The sequence below is a fragment of the Stenella coeruleoalba genome (assembly GCF_951394435.1).
Source record: "Stenella coeruleoalba genome assembly, chromosome: 7".
Classification (NCBI taxonomy): Eukaryota; Metazoa; Chordata; class Mammalia; order Artiodactyla; family Delphinidae; genus Stenella; species Stenella coeruleoalba.
In genome coordinates, this window is record NC_137153.1 from 97,371,722 (window position 1) to 97,388,601 (window position 16,880).

General features: G+C 43.8%; 1 long non-coding RNA gene across 1 annotated transcript in view; it reads left to right on the forward strand.

Annotated features, from left to right (window-relative positions):
• LOC307189434 overlaps window positions 1–10,442 on the forward strand; it is a 118,303-nt gene extending 107,861 nt beyond the window's left edge. Inside the window, exon 3 of the long non-coding RNA XR_013829189.1 lies at window positions 10,367–10,442. This is a non-coding gene — a long non-coding RNA (uncharacterized lncRNA). The remainder of the gene's footprint in view (window positions 1–10,366) is intronic.
• The last annotated feature ends 6,438 nt before the right edge of the window (window positions 10,443–16,880 follow it).

The window sequence follows — 16,880 nt, forward strand, 5'->3', positions numbered from 1 at the left end:
AGAAAACTGAGTCAGAGAGAGGTGAAATGGCGAGGTAAAGGTCAAACGGCAACTCTCCCTTGGCTTAGGCTCTGAGCGGTCAAACCCACCGAAAGGGACTTAGCTGGAAAGTGTCCCCGTGCCAGAAAGTGGAACGGTGCGCTGGGACCCCGATTCCCGAAAAGGGCACACGGAGCTCGCGGTAGCCGTGCCTGCCCACAGGGCAGAGAAGAGGAAACGGCGGTCGTTATTTCAGTCTTCTAACTGCCTCCCCTCCCCCACTCCCCCTTGGTTTGTGATCAGTAATTTTCCAGCCGGGAAATGTTTTCGTCCTCATCTTCTCTGCGAACAGCGCTGTTTTTTTTTTTTTAAACGTGAGTGTGGTGTTCGGTATCGCTTTCTAAACGTAGGCTTGCGAGGTGTTTTGTTTGGATTCAGGCGAGCACAGGGCTCCGCCCGCCCTTTCCACCGAGCCCCCTTGTCAGTAAACGCGGCCGGTCCCGTCCGGGTGTCAGCCCAGGAGAGAAAAGGTAGGAGGCGGGCCGGGAAAAGGATCGAAGCCCCTGCCCTGTGCAGTGTGCGCTCACCCTCATCGAGATCCAGTTACCTCGTACTTTAAGTCGTCACCTTGTTTGTTTGAGTCCTGCGATCCTGGTACCTATTAGGTTTCCTCAGAATATTTGTTATCCTTGATTTTTCCACTCCTTGCCAACCACAGAAGCATTCTTGGAATGCATCGCTCCCCGAATGAATCCACTCGACCCTTTATGCCAAGGCCAGGAATCCCGCTCAGTCCGGAGAGTTGGAAGCCCTTGAGGATGACTTCCATCCTCCAGCCCGGCTTTGGCCAATGGCTGCGAGATCCTGCCGCTGGGGGAAGGGCATGCTTTGGCAGGAACCCCCCCGCGAACCTCCTCCGCGGCCTAGAGGGTTTCAACCCCACCCCATAGGAGCCAGCCAGTTACTTTAACTCTGAAAATACTGCCCTTTTCAAAAGGAGGAACCAAGAAAGAAAGATACCTGCTACCTCCTCCGCTGTTCCTTTCATTGTGATGGCAGACATGTCTTGGGATACTAGGACTTGAGGATTGCATGGAGAAGTTATCCACTTTACCATCAAGGCCAAGGTTCCTAAACTGCATTGACCTTGGATAAGCCTTGATTGGCAGCCATCACCTTCATGATGTAAATGTTTGTCAGGACTTGGAATTTCCTATTTAGGTAGCCAGTGCATGAGGAGTTTTCTGCTTTTCTCCCATTTATCTAAGGCAGTAGCCCTTCCCCTTCGACAAAAGTAACCACCACAATGAAAAAACAATATTACACAGATGAATTGGAAAACCACTATTATTGTGTCATAATCAAGAGAAGATTCTGAAGCTCAATTAAAAAGACCAACTTGTAGTTTCCAAACAGCTTTCTGGAGGAGGGAAGCCAGTGCCTCTTTGTGGCAGGCAACTTTGTGGTTATTCCTGATTGCATCATAAAGGGAAATCTGTAGGTTTGCTCCACATTTCTAAAAGAGGTAAGAACTTCAAGTTCACAAATCATCTCCTTTCAAGGCGGGTGCCCGGTGTGACATCAGGGTTACGACCCTCCCTCTCCTCCTCAGAACAGGTAGGTCCAGAAGAGTTAAGTCCCTGCCCTGTATAATTTATAAACATGAGGCTGAGTATACATTTGATGACTAAACTGCACTCTGAAATAATAATGGAAGACACCCTTTCAAGGAGAATTAAATACTTGTGACTTTACTTCAGCAAACTGATACTACAAGTTTTGTGGTATGGAAGTTGATTATATAATGTCCTTGGAGTTATAAAATAGATTTTTTTTCCCCCAGCACAAATTGCATTAGTTGGCAGAAGATGTGATGGAAACCATCTAGTGCCAAGGGGTTCATGTGGAGCCATGGAGGGGTGTGATAGGTTGAAGAGGCGACGTAGTGTTTCAAGGGAAGGACTCCGCAGCCAGAATCGGACACTGGATCTGGGTACCTGGCAGCACCCTGGCCTGGTGTCTGTGCATAAAGGCCACAGAACTCGGGAAAAGCTGCTTTTTCAGAAGGTGAAAGCAAGAGATGCTTTTAAGTAACCACTGCTTTGAAATGAAATCCCTGCGGATAAATAACTGGGAGAGGGTCTTGCAACTTTCTCAAGGTGGCAAAGCTTTTCTCAACCTCTGAGTGACTCCCATGTCCTGGTAAACTCTCAGCCTCTTTTCCACCTCAGTCCTGTGCAGAGGTTAAGAAAGTGGGCTGTAACACTAGATTTCCTGGGTCTGTGTTCTGGCTCTGCTGCTTTCTAGCTAGGCAAGCTCCTTGACCTCACTTTCCCTGTTTTCTCTTCTACAAAATGGGGATATTAATAGTATCTACTGCTTAAAATAATGAGGACTATAAATGGAATTATCCAGGTAAGGTGTTTAGTGCAGGACCTCCCTTTCAGCTCTCAGCTGTGTGCCCATTAATCCCCCTTTGGGTCAAGAACCTCAATCCACTCAGACGCGTACCATAATTTTCCCCACCATATTTCATCACCCTTCCCCAGCTTACCAAGCTAGAAACCTAGATTCCCCTCCACTCCTGCCTCATTTTCTTTGACCTGGGCATCTAGGCATCCGCAGAGTTCGACCACTTCTATTCCTAAATATCTCTGTTATCCTTCTCTTACGATCAAGTTGGGCTGCCTTGGTTCAAGCCCTCCTCATTTATCACTTTTAATTACTGCTGTAAGCGTCCCAACTGTTGTCTTCTTCTTCCACCTCCCCCACAGTCCCCCTGGAGGGACTTCCCTGGTGGTCCAGTGGTTAAGACTCCGTGCTTCCACTGCAGGGGGCTCGGGTTGGATCCCTGGTCAGGGAACTAAGGTATCCCACATGCCGCGTGGCCAAAAAAATAAAAATAAAAATAAAAAACAATCATAGTCGCACTGGAATTTCCCTGCCAGATCTAATCGAGTTTGTTCAGATCACCACCAGTTCCATTTCTGCCCAGCTGCCCTCCATCAGCTCCCCTTTGCCTAAAGGAGCAAAACCAAACTCCTTAGGCTGGTATACCAAACTCTTCCTACTCTGGCTCTAGACAGACTAACAGGATCATCTCCAGACTCTGATCCCATCCTCCCTCAACTTTAACTGGATGCTCTCTCAAGTCTCGGAATACACAATGTGCATTTTCCTCCTCTGTTTTCTCGTCTGAAATGCCTTTTCTCCCCTCGGGCTCTCAACGGCCTCAGACTCCTGAGCCTCTTAATAGTCCCTTGGTCTGTGTAGTCCCTGCTAGATTCCTCCTCTTTCCTCTGAGCTCTAATAGAGCCATGTGGCCACTCGCTCTGTGCTACTTACCCAGCGACTGCAATTATCTGCCGACTTGTTTGTGGCTGCTGTTCCACTGGGGCGTCTTTAGGACAAATGCCCAGCGAGTATACATTGTAGCATGAAGGGAGCCAGCAAAGCTGCCTGGGTAAAAGGATTCATCTGGGAGCCCTGCCCTGAGCCCTGCCCTTATCTTGTCAGTAACGTCTGTCTCTGGTGGAGAGTTCACTGGCTCGGTCCTCTGCTTTCCAGTCCCTTCTCTTCTTCCACCCACTTCTCTTCTTTGAAAAATTCTATGAAGGAGACAGAAAATAAAGTCCTTCATAATTCTGTTCTCTCAAAACAGTTGGACAAAAAACCAGGGAACAGCCCAGGCCAAGGCATTGTAATAAAACAAACTACAAAACACAAACAAAAATAACCCAAAGCCAAACCAAAACCAGACAGAGAAAGTGTCCACTCTTTTCTGGAGCCAAATCCATTGCCTTTCAAAACCCAAACATTGGGTTTTGAAGTTTTTAGAGCAGAGAATGAATCGCAGACGTTAAAAAATCAATTCTCAGAAATTTAATTAAAATCTTTTTCATGAACCTTTAGGTTTGATCACTTAAGCTACATTCTTAGCCCAAAAATGTGAGGCCCATACATTCTTTAAGCTATTTAAAAAGAAATTCTACACCTAATGGGATTATCTTAAAGACCTGAACCATTCTGACAGCAATATGTTAAATTCGGGCTTTTCAGTGTTCCTCAGCTTGTTCTGAGATGTTAAGAGGATACAAACAAACAAAACCCAAAATCTCTTTTTAGATTGTTTATTTTTAAATGTCTAAGTACAGCCTAATATCTTTTAAGAATAAGATACATAGTAGTAATATTTATCTTAACAAATTACTAGCGTCTAACATTTACCATCTTTTATCAACTATGATTGTTTTCAAGGCCCCAAGAAGAATCCTGATACTATACTATACGCTTTTGAAAAGAAATCTAGCCTTTAAAGTAAATGAATCGGCAAAGAAGGCAAATCAGCAGAGAAACCTGTTCCTGGAATTTTCTCCTTGACTTGGTTCACCAAATTTTCCTGGCCTGGTAAAGAATTTCCCCAGGGAAGATTAGCATTGAAAAGAGAAGCAAAACATTATTATACTCTGGAAGATTCTATCTCCTTAATTTAAAAGCCTCCATGGGCTGCATGGCAACTGTATCTCAGTAAAACTGAAGGAAAATAAAGTTTCTGCACCTCATATTCTTAGACCAGTACAATGTCGCCCTTCTGAGGAAAACATGGTTCCCTGGTTTAAATCAGAATGGAAGTCAAATTTTTGCACTATGGAAAGTGTAGGGATTCTGAGCGTTTGAAAATGAGTGTTTCACACCCTGAGAAATGTAAACAAGAAACAAACAATTCTGTGTTTAATTTTCTTCCCAGTTTGTGGGCCAGACAAGAGGATAGGTTATTTTTGCCAATTTGACATTATGTACTCCTGGCCAAGGAAATGACTTTTTAAAAAGTAATAACAATGCATTTGATTATCCTGCGGTTCGCTCTTTCTCACAAACATTGTGTTTGTTAATCAATTTTAATATACTGGCTGGTGGGAAGAGTGCTGGGAGGATGGCCAGTGTCCGTGTTGAAAAAAAAAGGTCAGAATAAATTTCTGGCAGCCCTCAAATATCTCACATTGTGCTTGATGTATTTTTCAAAGTTGCTAGCTCAAATGTAGACACAGGCTTTTCTTCTATCAAGGGACGATCAGAAGCTTCTTGAAAGAGAAAGCCCTAGAATAGTTACCTAATCTTAGAGGAATTTCCAGCATCATAATAGAGATTCAACAAGGTAATCTATGCAGAGACTCCCTCAGTCTATGTTGTCAGTTACTGATGAATTTTTCGGATTGCTGCACTTACCCAACAAAGATTTCAGAGTCAAGTGTTTACGGGAAACACTGAACTGTTGAATTTCAACGTTCTGTGTTTCATTCAGCAAACTCGGTTTTCCATTAAAATAGAGACTCTTTTGGGTTTCTTTAAAGGCAAGAGTATCTTTGGTCTGTGTTAGTGTGGATTAGAGTGTCATCATCTGAGTTTGATTCTTTGCCCCCTCTTGCTTCAACTCAGTGAAGGAGAGGTCTTGGCAGACAGAATTCATTGGCTTATGGGGGATGAAGGAAAAGCTTGGGATGAAGGTGCAGACATGCAGGAGGAGATGGCTGGGACGGCCACCCAAGAATTTGGATTCCAGGCCCTGTGCTGCCTCTTACTAGTTGGATGAACTTGGGCATGTCATCTAGCTGCCCTCTACTTTCCTTGTCTGTGGAATGGGGCTATGAGTGTACCTACCTCACAAAGTTGTTGTGAGCACTGAGACATTGGGTGTGAAAGGCACCATCAGTGTTAGCTTCTGCACTCTAGCAATGAAACCTGACATAGTTATCCCCATTTGATAAGTTTGAAATTGGTTCTGTTGTACCCAACACTGGGAGATGATGCAGTATCTTGGTTTGAAGACCAAAAAGCTTTTCCCCAAAATTCTACCCACCCCCCTGTACTGGATATCCCAGCATCACGGCAGATGCAACAACTAAGGACCAAGCTCACCTAAAACCTCACAAAGACACTGTTTTAAGTAGGGCCAGGTATAAATTAACTTGGGAATCACACTTCTTGGATTCGTGCCATGACTTGCAAAGGCCTTTTTTGGGCTGTATCCGATCTAGAAAGCCAGTGACCTTGACCCTTCATAAGCCAGTCCAGATTTAGGTTGGACAGCGGGGAGTTTCAAAGTCAAATTCACCACTGGAGAGTTATATACTGGTAAACACTCTTGGCAAAGTTCTAAGCTTGTCTCTCCTGCGAGTACTGGAAGAGTCTGCTGTGTTCTCCCTGCAGGAATCAGAAGGAGTGGGGACATTCTAAGTAATAATTAACATCACGACTGTCAGACACGGTACCAGATACTGCGCTGAGCACTTTCTGAGGTTGGCACTGCCACTGATGCGCTAGAATGCAGGCTTCAAGGGACAAGGGCCCTGGCTGACTTATTCTTATTCCAAAACGTAATGCAGTTTGCCGGCCCATAGTAGGTGCTCAATACATATTTGTTTAACAAGTGAACCCCATTTTACAGTTTAAAAAAAAACTGACTAGCCCAGGGTTGTGCAGCTAAGTAAGTGAGGCAGCCAGTGTTGTTGGAGCCCACGTGGGGAAAGAAGCCTGTGGCATCACTTCTCCTTATTTGTCCTGACCTTTTGTCATCCTTGTTTGCTCCTGTCCTCAGCTGTGCCGGCTTCCCTCCAGAGTTCTTAGATCAGTTGCCTCAGTGAATAAAGCTCTAATCTTCTTCTCAAGTTGGGGGAAAAGTAGTCATCGGGTAGCGGGGGAATCTTAGGGCTTGACTACTTGGATGGATGAATGGATGGATTAGTGGGTAGGTGGGTGGATGGATGGATAGATTAATGGATTTTCCAACAGCTACTTATATAGGCTTTCAATCAATAGTCCTGTTTCCGTCCCCACATGCACCTTACTTTCTGAGTAACTTGGTGTCTCCACATCCTGAGCCTTCCAAGGGTCCTGCACCTTGGAATCAGTGTGCCTAGTTTTTCACTTCCTCTGATCTAAGTTTGTGTCTATATGTCCATTGCTTCCCAGCTCCCATTCTCTTTGTCCTGGTAGGTTTTGCCTTTTCAGTTCCTTTACTGTCATCTGAACAGGGCATCAGAAGGAGAATCAGAAAACACTTTTGTTGAATATACTATGTTTAATAAAAATTCCTTTGCTCCTTTTATTTTTTAAAAGTTTTTTTTTTTCTGATTTCAAAAATTAACGCTTGCAGGACTTCCCTGGTGGCGCAGTGGTTGAGAATCTGCCTGCCAATGCAGGGAACACGGATTCGAGCCCTGGTCCGGGAAGATCCCACATGCCGCGGAGCAACTAAGCCCCGTGAGCCACAACTACTGAACCTGAGCTCTAGAGCCCGCGAGCCACAACTACTGAAGCCCGTGCGCTTAGAGCCCATGCTCCGCAACAAAAGAAGCCACCGCAGTGAGAAGCCCGGGCACCGCAACAAAGTGTAGACCCTGCTCACCGCAACTAGAGAAAGCCCGCGTGCAGCAACGAAGACCCAACGCAGCCAAAAATAAATAAATAAATGTATAAAAAAATTAATGCTTGCTTACTTAAAAAATCAATCAATAAATGTGGTCCCAAGAAAAATGAACCCACATCCTGCTAATCTAGATATGACTATGATTAGCAGTTTGGTGTACAAATTTTCAGGATTTTTATGCATCTATAGAAATATTAAAGTTTATTTTTTAAATACCAATTATCATTTGCACACAGCTTTGTAAATTTGCTTTTATATTCTCTCAGCACTGTACCACAGACAGCTGTACATGTTAATGCATAGATATACCTTATTTTTTAAACACACCCTAGTAGTTCCTAATATTGGTATTTAATCAGTCTCCCTTCGATGGTCATGTAGATTGTTTCCAATTTTTCACTATTCCAGAACTTCCTTGTGCACCCTTAGATGTATTCGCTTATTTCCTTAGGCTCAATTTATACAGATTGTTTTACTAGGTTAACAGCATCGCCCGTTATCAAATTGCTCCTCAAAAAATTTACATTCCCATCAATTTACATCCCCATCAGCATTTCCATTCACATTAGCCAGGTGTGAAGGTATTACGTGCTGCCCAGCACTGAGTGTTAGCATCTTACTCTCTTGCTGCTCCTTTATGTATGTATGTATGTATTATGTTTTTTGTTTGTTTTCTTAATTTAATGTTTATTTTATACTGGAGTATAGTTGATTTACAATGTTGTGTCAGTTTCAGGTGTACAGCAGAGTGATTCAGCTATACATATACATATATCCATTCTTTTTCAGATTCTTTTCCCGTATAGGTTATTACAGAGTACTGAGTAGAGTTTCCTGTGCTATACAGTAGGTCCTTGTTGATTATCTAGTTTATATACAGTAGTGTGTATCTGTTAATCCCAAACTCCTAATTTATCCCTCCCCCCCACTTTCCCCTTTGGTAACCATAAGTTTGTTTTTGAAGTCTGTGGGTCTGTTTCTGTTTTGTAAATAAGTTCATTTGTTTTTATTTATTTTTAATTGAAGTATAGTTGACTTACAGTGTTGTGTCAGTTTCAGGTGTACAGCAAAGTGATTCAGTATTATATATATGTATATATATATATATATATATATATATATATATATTCTTTTTCAGATTCTTTTTCATTATAGGTTATTGCAAAATATTGAGTATAGTTCCCTGCTACTCCTTTGAAATACTGGCGTCTCCATATATCAGCTTTGGGGCTAGTCAACCTTGTAGGGCAGTTTGTTTGGACCGCCTCCAGATTTTGCGGGTGTGGAAACGGGACAATGTTTGAATGTAATCAGAGGCTTCCACTTTGCACGTATGGAATCAGAGGCCTAGGGAGGAGAGGTGACACACACTGGCAGAGCTGGGACCATAGAACACGTATCTTGGCTCCCAGTCAAGTCCCAGCCTCCATCCCTGCATCAAACTGCACTGACAGGAACCCCCATAACTTGCCCTTCCCTGAGCCCCTTTCCCTCCTGCAACCAGAAGCACGGACCTCAGGAGGGGATGGGAACCAACATTTTCAGTGCACCTTCTAAGCACTTCAACCTGCCTCAGGTACTTTGCCTATGTGTGCCCTCAATAATCCTGTGATGTAAGTGTCATTCATTCCATTATACAGAGGAGGAAATGGGTGAACTGGAGATGAAGTTAATCAGATGAGTAATGTGTGCCCAGTCCTGGGGAGATTTCGCACCGGGGACTAGATTAGATCTGTCTTAGAGTGAATGAGGAGACAGTGTGTGCGCTGGTCTTAAAGGGAGGAGGGGTGGTATTAGGAAGACCCATATGCCCTGCCTGGATCAAGGAGATGTTCTCTGGGATGGCTGAGGACCTTCTGACACCTCTTCCCCTAACATACACTAATTCAGGCATAAGAGTAAAACCCAGCCGCGCAAGCACTTCTCAAGACATCATCTAGCTGGTTCAGGATTGTGTTGCTTGGGGTTGAGCACAAGTGGAATCCAGTGCTTGCTGGCCGGGCCCCCGTACTGGAATGACTGAGCTGTCCAGCATGGCCTGTGTGTAAATGTCAAGTAAACACCAAATTGAAGTGCAGTCTAACTATTGTGCTGCGACTGTTTGCTTTAGATATAACAGTCGGCAGCAAGGAAGAAGGAGAGGGAAAAATATATGTCACTTTGCAAGGCAGGTCGTGAACGTCGTGAGCCCTCCCTTGCCAAGCTGGAATGTCACAGAGACCAACGTCAAATAAACACAGAGCTTGCACTCCATGTTGCAAAAATAAGCATGTCCATTTGCTTGAAAAAAAGTTTTTCAGATGAGGGAACATTTTCCAGTCAATCACACTACAGCAAAGTCATCCTGTTGAATTTGTGACTCACAGGCTCTCTGTGTCAATAGACAGAGAGCGAGCCCAGCGTTATGACTTCAGTGGGAGATGAAGCAGAAGCTGGGATAAGGCAAGGCTGGCTTTAAAGCAGGGCCCTAAGCTCTGACAATAAATAGCAGAGGAAAGTCTGACCACTCACAGGCTGGGTAATTAATTGCGTTTGTTGTTTCTTTTTCTTTATTTCTTGCGTCTAGAAAAGAACCAATTTAAAAATTTGTCGTACGGGTCTTCCCCGGCAGTCCAGTGGTTAAGACTCCACACTCCCAGTGCAGGGCGCATGGGTTCCATACCTGGTTGGGGAGCTAAGATCCCGCATGCCGCACAGTGCAGCCGAAAAACAAAAATTTGCCTTACTTCATCTTTTCCTTGCATCTACAGTGATGAAGGATGTCATTGTAAGGGCTACTGATGGAGCGTCCCGTGTGCTGATGCTCTCCGCCGGTCATCTTCTGTCCTTGTAGCAATTCTGTTAGGTAGTTGGTATTTGTGTTGGTTTACAGATAAGAAGATTGAAGCCCACAGAGGTCGGGCATCTTTGTAAGCTTCTGGCCAAGGATTCTAACACAGTTCTTTCTGGCTTCAATTTCAGATTCTGTGCCATTTTTGGATATCCTCCCATTTTGCCATCCTGCCGTGAGCCAGACGCTAGCCTTGGCATTGCAGCTGCACCAGTAAGTAAAAAATGGCTCTTGCCCTCAAGGAGCTCCGGGACCAGTCAACGTGTGTTGTCTGGTATTCCAGACCACTGGGACCTGATTAGTTTAGGTTGCCTAAAACCAGTAGATATTTAAGAAAAGATAGTACCAAGAGGCTCACTGCTTGTTTGCAAGGTGGCACTGAGTGCGGATGCCTCAGGGATGCCCGCGGGATAGAAAAACCACTTTGATAAAGACCATGGATGAGCTAAAACGTGGCCCTCAACTGGCTGATCCGAAAGCAGAGCTTGCAGCCAATCACCTCTGTTTGGCACGCGGGCTGGGGGCAGGAAGAGGCTTGATGTTTGGTCTGGGGCAGCCACAGAGCAGGGTGGGCAGGGACGTGAGCCTGACCACGAAACTGGGCAGTCTGGCCTCTAGTTCACGCTCGCGTGAGCTGGGGTCAGTCACTGGCTCTGTCTGCACATCGGACTCTTCATCTGTCACACGAAGGAGGGAGTGGAGCCAGTCCCTTGTGGCTCCAAAGTACCAGGATTAATCTGTATGGTTGGGTCCCTTCTTGACTTTGTCTGGACGGCATCAGCCTAGATATTCTCAAGTAAGAAAGGGAAAAAGCAACAAATCTGCTAGCTCTCAAGGCTGAGACATTTCTTCTCCTTCACCCTCCCTGCAGCTCTGCTGAAAACTGAGCTGGTAGAGTAGCTTTGATCCTTTTAGGAAATCTGTTGTCTGGCTAGACAAAAGCAATTTTTAGAGTGGCTTTGCCTTCCTTTTAGTAGGACACCAATTCTTCCTTCTTCTTTCTTTCTGTGGTCCCAGTGTCCTCCCAGTTCTGAGAAGCTGTCGGCACAGATAATATATTCCCTGGTTTCCTGAGTCCTCTTCAAAGTCTTTTTATTCTCGCTGGCTGGGAAAATTCTTGAAAGGACACGGTCAATTCTCTTTTGCTGGAGTAGACTTTTGACACATTTATTTTGGCTCCCTGGTGTTTGTGAAGCCCTCATGGAGCCCCGTGAGCGAGAACGCTCCGTTTACCATTTTGAATTTCTCCCCTTCTAGTTGGCAAGCATCATGTTTCCACTGTAATCTGTCTGAAAAACAAACAGGAGAGTTTACATTGGTCTGTGTCAACCATCTGCCTACTCAGTGATCTCTACAACAATGTAGGTGCTAGAAGCCCGTGGGGGGTGTGTGTGCGTGTGTGTGTGTGTGTGTGTGTGTGTGTGTGTGTGTGGAGAAAAGCTCATTCATTCATTCGTATGACTGATATTTAGCTATGTGTCTGGCTCAGTGCTGAGCATTGATTGAAAGGCCAATGGTGAACACAGGCAGATGTGATCCTGCCCACAGGAAGCTTACAGTCTATTGCCGGGAGAAGACATTAATCAAATAATCACAGAAAATAATAGCAAACTGCAAACACTGCTATGAAAGAGAAGGCACTGGGCAGGGAAGCTTATAAAAGGGGAGCTCACCTAGTTGGGGTGTACAAGGAGTGCAGTGGGGAGAGGAAAGTCATGTTCTCCTTGTGGCCTATGATCCCCGATGATTAAGACAAGTATTTATGCCTTTAAGTTTCTAAACCTAGCATGCCTCAATGGTATTTCTAAGTTATTAATTTTTTAAAGTTGTTTAATGGTCTAGGCTAGGGACTCGGGGCACGTTGACAAATAAGATATTGCCTATGTGGAATCTAAAACACAAAACAAAAAGACTCATAGATACAGAGGATAGGAGGGGGTGCTGGGGAAAATAGGTGAAGGGGATTAAGAGGGACAAACCTCCAGTTATAAAATAAGTAAGCCACAGGGATGTAATATACAGCCTAAGGAATACGGTCAGTACTACCGTGATAACTTTGTATGGGGACAGATGGTTACTAGACTTATTGTGGTGATCATTTCATAATGTATGCAAATGTCAAATCACCACGTAGTACACCTGAAAGTGACATAATGTGGCACATCAGCTATATTTCAATAAAGAAAAAAATAATTAAAAAAACCCAAGGCATTGCCTAGGACCACCCCTGAAAGAAATCGTAACACAAGGTGCCGAGGTCATAATAGCAAGCATTGTGCACAAGACTGTGCCGGAGACCAGAGGAGAGAGAGATTGATTCTGCTTGAGGTTGGCCTGGCAGAGAGAGACGACAAGGTGCGTCTAGGCAAAACAAGGCATGGAGGTGGGAGACCACAGGGTGTGTAGGTGGACTGGTGTGAAATCCAGTGGGGCCGGAGTAGAGTGTGCAGATGGGATTGGGAATCTTTGGAAAGTCATCTGGGGACAAATGAGGGGCCCAGTGTCATGACTGCCCTTAAATCAAACAGTTGCTCACGACCCGCAGGTTAAAGTTGTATTTTCTATACTTCCAGTAATCCTAGAACTATGTTAAATTTTTTTGGCATAGATAGGTTCTACCAGTCATGATATGATCACTTTTTCTTTAAATCCACTCATTTAAAAAATATTTTAAAACTTTAAAGTACACTTCGTAATAATTTGTGCAATATCACAGTTTGGCTGTGCTAGCTCAATGTTTTATAACACATCGTATAATGCATAATGATTAAAATAATAAATGTTTCTCCATATGCCATATAAAATCACCTTGAGTCCTGTCAGTGGTACTTGTATTCCATTTTGAGGAAAACCATTCCACAACAATTCTAGGGCAATTTCTTTCTTTCTTTTTTTGTATTTTAAAAAAATTTATTTTATTGAAGTATAGTCGATTTACAATGTTGTGTTAGTTTCTACTGTACAGCAAAGTGATTCACTTATACATATATATATATATATATATATATACATTCTCTTTCATATCCTTTTCCATTATGGTTTATCACAGGATATTCAATATAGTTCCCTATGCTATACAGTAGGACCTTGTTGTTTATCAGGGCAATTAGATGTTAAAAACAAAAAGTTTACTTATTTCTTCTATCACTCGTCTCACATTTTGTGATTGAGCAGAATCTCTTCTGTCTAAACTGCTGATGTCTATGACTAGCAAGGGCCACTGCCTCCTTTGGAACAAGGCTATGGGCTTGGATTCTCTTTTGTATCTAAGATTTTACCATTTCTGTGGTTCTGAAGAGCATGCATTATCCAGCTAATGACATTCGCCCACGTACCTCCTCTTGTGTTCCCCAGCAGTGCAGCTTCTGGTGGTGAGTTGCCTGTTTAAAACATACAATGGGGAATTCCCTGGTGGCCCAGTGGTTAGGACTTAGCAATCTCACTGCGGGGTGCATGTTCAGTCCCTGGTCGGGGAACTAAGATCCCGCAAGCCGCACGGCATGGTCAAAACAAATAAATAAATAAAATTTAAAAATACAATGTTTTTTTCTGCCCACGAGCTCATGTAACTAAAAGGAAGGGAATTTTCAGTGTTAGGCATCTCATGTCTGAATTAATCCTCAAAATAACCCTGAAAGAGAAGTGGTTAAAGCCTCATTTTATGGATGAAGAAACTGGGATTCAGATGGATCCGAGTAGCTGCTCATTTCAGGGCTGCGCGGTCAGCCAGAGCTGGGCTTTGAACCCAGGAGTGTCTAGAGATACAGAGCCCGCAGCTCCTTCTTTGGCTTCTAAATTCACCTGGGAGAACTTTTTCCTCATCCGTTTAATAGATATTTGACGAATGCCAGTTATGTACAGCGTGTTCTACCGTATGAAGGAGGATTCAGAGAAGAATGTGAATGACATGGGCTGTGTCCCGGGGGAAGTCAGAGTTGTAAACAGTTCTGTTTTTAACAATTAAATATTAATTTTTCAGTTAAAAAACTGATTTTGTATTAACTAGTACTGGACCTGGTAAAAGATTCAAATATTTTATGAAAACCCTAAGACTAAAAGCAAAACCTTTCCTAAATCCTAGATCTATTCTGCAGGTGAAATCATCACGAATAGCTCCTTATTACTTTTGCTTTTGCTTAGCCACTCTACAGAGACTTTGAAGTGACTCACAATGAATGCCTGATTTTCTTTTCCTTTATACGCTAATAATGTAGAAATAGAAAACCAAGTCCACGAAAAAAAGAAGGAAGCTGGCATGTGATACGGTTGCTAGGACTGAACATCAGATCCGCTTCTTAGCTTCCTGGCAGCCGAGAGAAAAAGAGAACAAGCTGAATTTCATAGCTCTCATTATCGTAGAGGAAAAAGCCCATCGTTATTTCCGGTCCTCAAGCCTCAAGTTCACTTCTCACCTGGAAGCCCACCTAGGGACATTGATAGACACAATAATTAATGTTTTTGGCAACAGCTTTCCCACAAATGCCAGTTTTTGTCTGCCATTCCTTGTGAAGGCCTTTAATTAAGGTCAAGGGCTTCACACGCAGGTGGACAGCAGTGAGGGTTTGACTTACCTGGTTCAACAACCAAATGTAACACAAAGCAGAACCGAATAGAGGGCTAGTTAGGGCTCCAGGTGAAGTCCTGCAGGAGCTCAGAGGACCGCGTGATTATTTGCAAGTTGGATGATGGAGAAAACCTTCATGAAGGAGACCATCTTTGGACTGGGCTTGGGGAGCAGGAATCAATGGGCAGAGGAGGGGGTAAATGGGAAGCACATTCCAGGCTCAGGGAGCAAGTGCTACAGCACAAAGAAATGAAAATGCTTGGCCTGTTTGGAGAATGTCAAAATGATGGGGTGGAGAGACAGAGATTGTAAGAAGGCTTTGGTGAAAGAGGCTGGATTTGCTCCTTGGACCTTTTCTAGCTCTTCCGAGACAATTTTTTGTTGAGTTAGGCGAAAACGAATGAGAATCAGATGGACCACATTTCTCTCGAATCCACACGGGCTTAAAAAACGAAGGGGAAAAAGAACTTGACAGAATGTGTCTTGGCTTTTGCCAAACCCGAAGTATTTGAAACATCACACAAGACACATCTCGAACCCAAACACATGCCTGGATCCGCCCACTCCTAATTGCAGCTGCGGCCATTTAATAAAATGAATTGTGTACAAGAGAACGGGGTCTGATGGAGGAGCCTCATTAAAGAGAATGACCGATGTGGGGTGGTTGGCCAGTTTGCCCTTGAGAATGTACGCATCTCGCTGCCCTTGTGGAGAGAGAGAGGGGGCCAGTGTGGAGCTGCCAACCAAGCTATTGATCTGGCTCCCTTGTAGGACAGTAAAAACCCATATTATTTAACTTTATTGTATCACGTGTAGAAAGAATTCAGCATCTCTTGTTTCTCTCCCTCTCTGTCTCAGTTTTACATTTCAGAGGGTAGAAATGAAAAGAAATATGTTTTGCATCAGTCTCTATTCACATGAGTGGAGACCGAATGAAAGATGGTGGAAATAGAGAAATGAGATCACTAACATACTGTTTATTATGATTTGAAACTCCTGGCTTGAGGATCACGGACATTTGCAGAGTGGAAGGAATCAGGAAGAGGGGTTAACTGGCTTGTTCATGGTCCACAGTTGGTCAGCTGTAGAGTTCAGACTCCAGCCTGGGCCTCTGATTCCTGTTCTTCCATAGCCAACACATTTTTGTCAGGCTCGGAACTGAGAATAAAAGTGAATTCTCTCATATATTCCTTCCTTCCTCCCTTCCTTCGTTCTTCCCTCCCTCCCTTTTCCCCTCCCTCCATCCTTCTAGTCTTTCCTTCCTTCCTTTCTTCAAAAGAGACATTAAAAAATATATTTTATTCGAGTATAGTTGATTTATTTATTTTATTTTTTTATCTTTTCAGCTGCGTTAGGTCTTCGTTGCTGCTCTCGGGCTTTCTCTAGTTGTGGCGAGCGAAGGCTACTCTTCGTTGCTGTGCACAGGCTTCTCACTGCAGTGGCTTCTCTTGTTGCAGAGCCCGGGCTCTAGGCGTGTGCGGGCTCAGTAGCTGTGGCTCGCGGGCTCAGTAGCTGTGGCTCGCGGGCTCAGTAGTTGTGGCTCACGGGCTTAGTTGCTCCGTGGCATGTGGGATCTTCCTGGAGCAGGGCTGGAACCCGTGTCCCCTGCATTGGCAGGCAGATTCTTAACCACTGCACCATAGGGAAGTCCCAAGTATAGTTGATTTAGAATGTTGTGTTAATTTCTGCTGTACAGCAAAATGACTCAGTTATACATATATATATATATATATATATATATACACATATATATACATTCTTTTTCATATTCTTTCCCATTATGGTTTATCATAGGATATTGAATATAGTTCCCTTTGCTATACAGTAGGACCTTGTTGTTTATCCATCCTATATTTAATAGTTCGTGTCTGCTAATCCCAAATTCCCAGTCCACCCCTCTCCCACCCCCTCCCCTTTGGCAATCACAAGTCAAGACAGACATTTTTTGAGAGCCCAGTAATGGTAATGGCGTCCAAATAGAGTTAAGGTGTACTCAACCTCAGTCTGGAGAGACAACCATGGAATTGTGCTGATAGAGTTTAGAAATCAAAAAAGGGGACTTCCCTGGTGGTGCAGTGGTT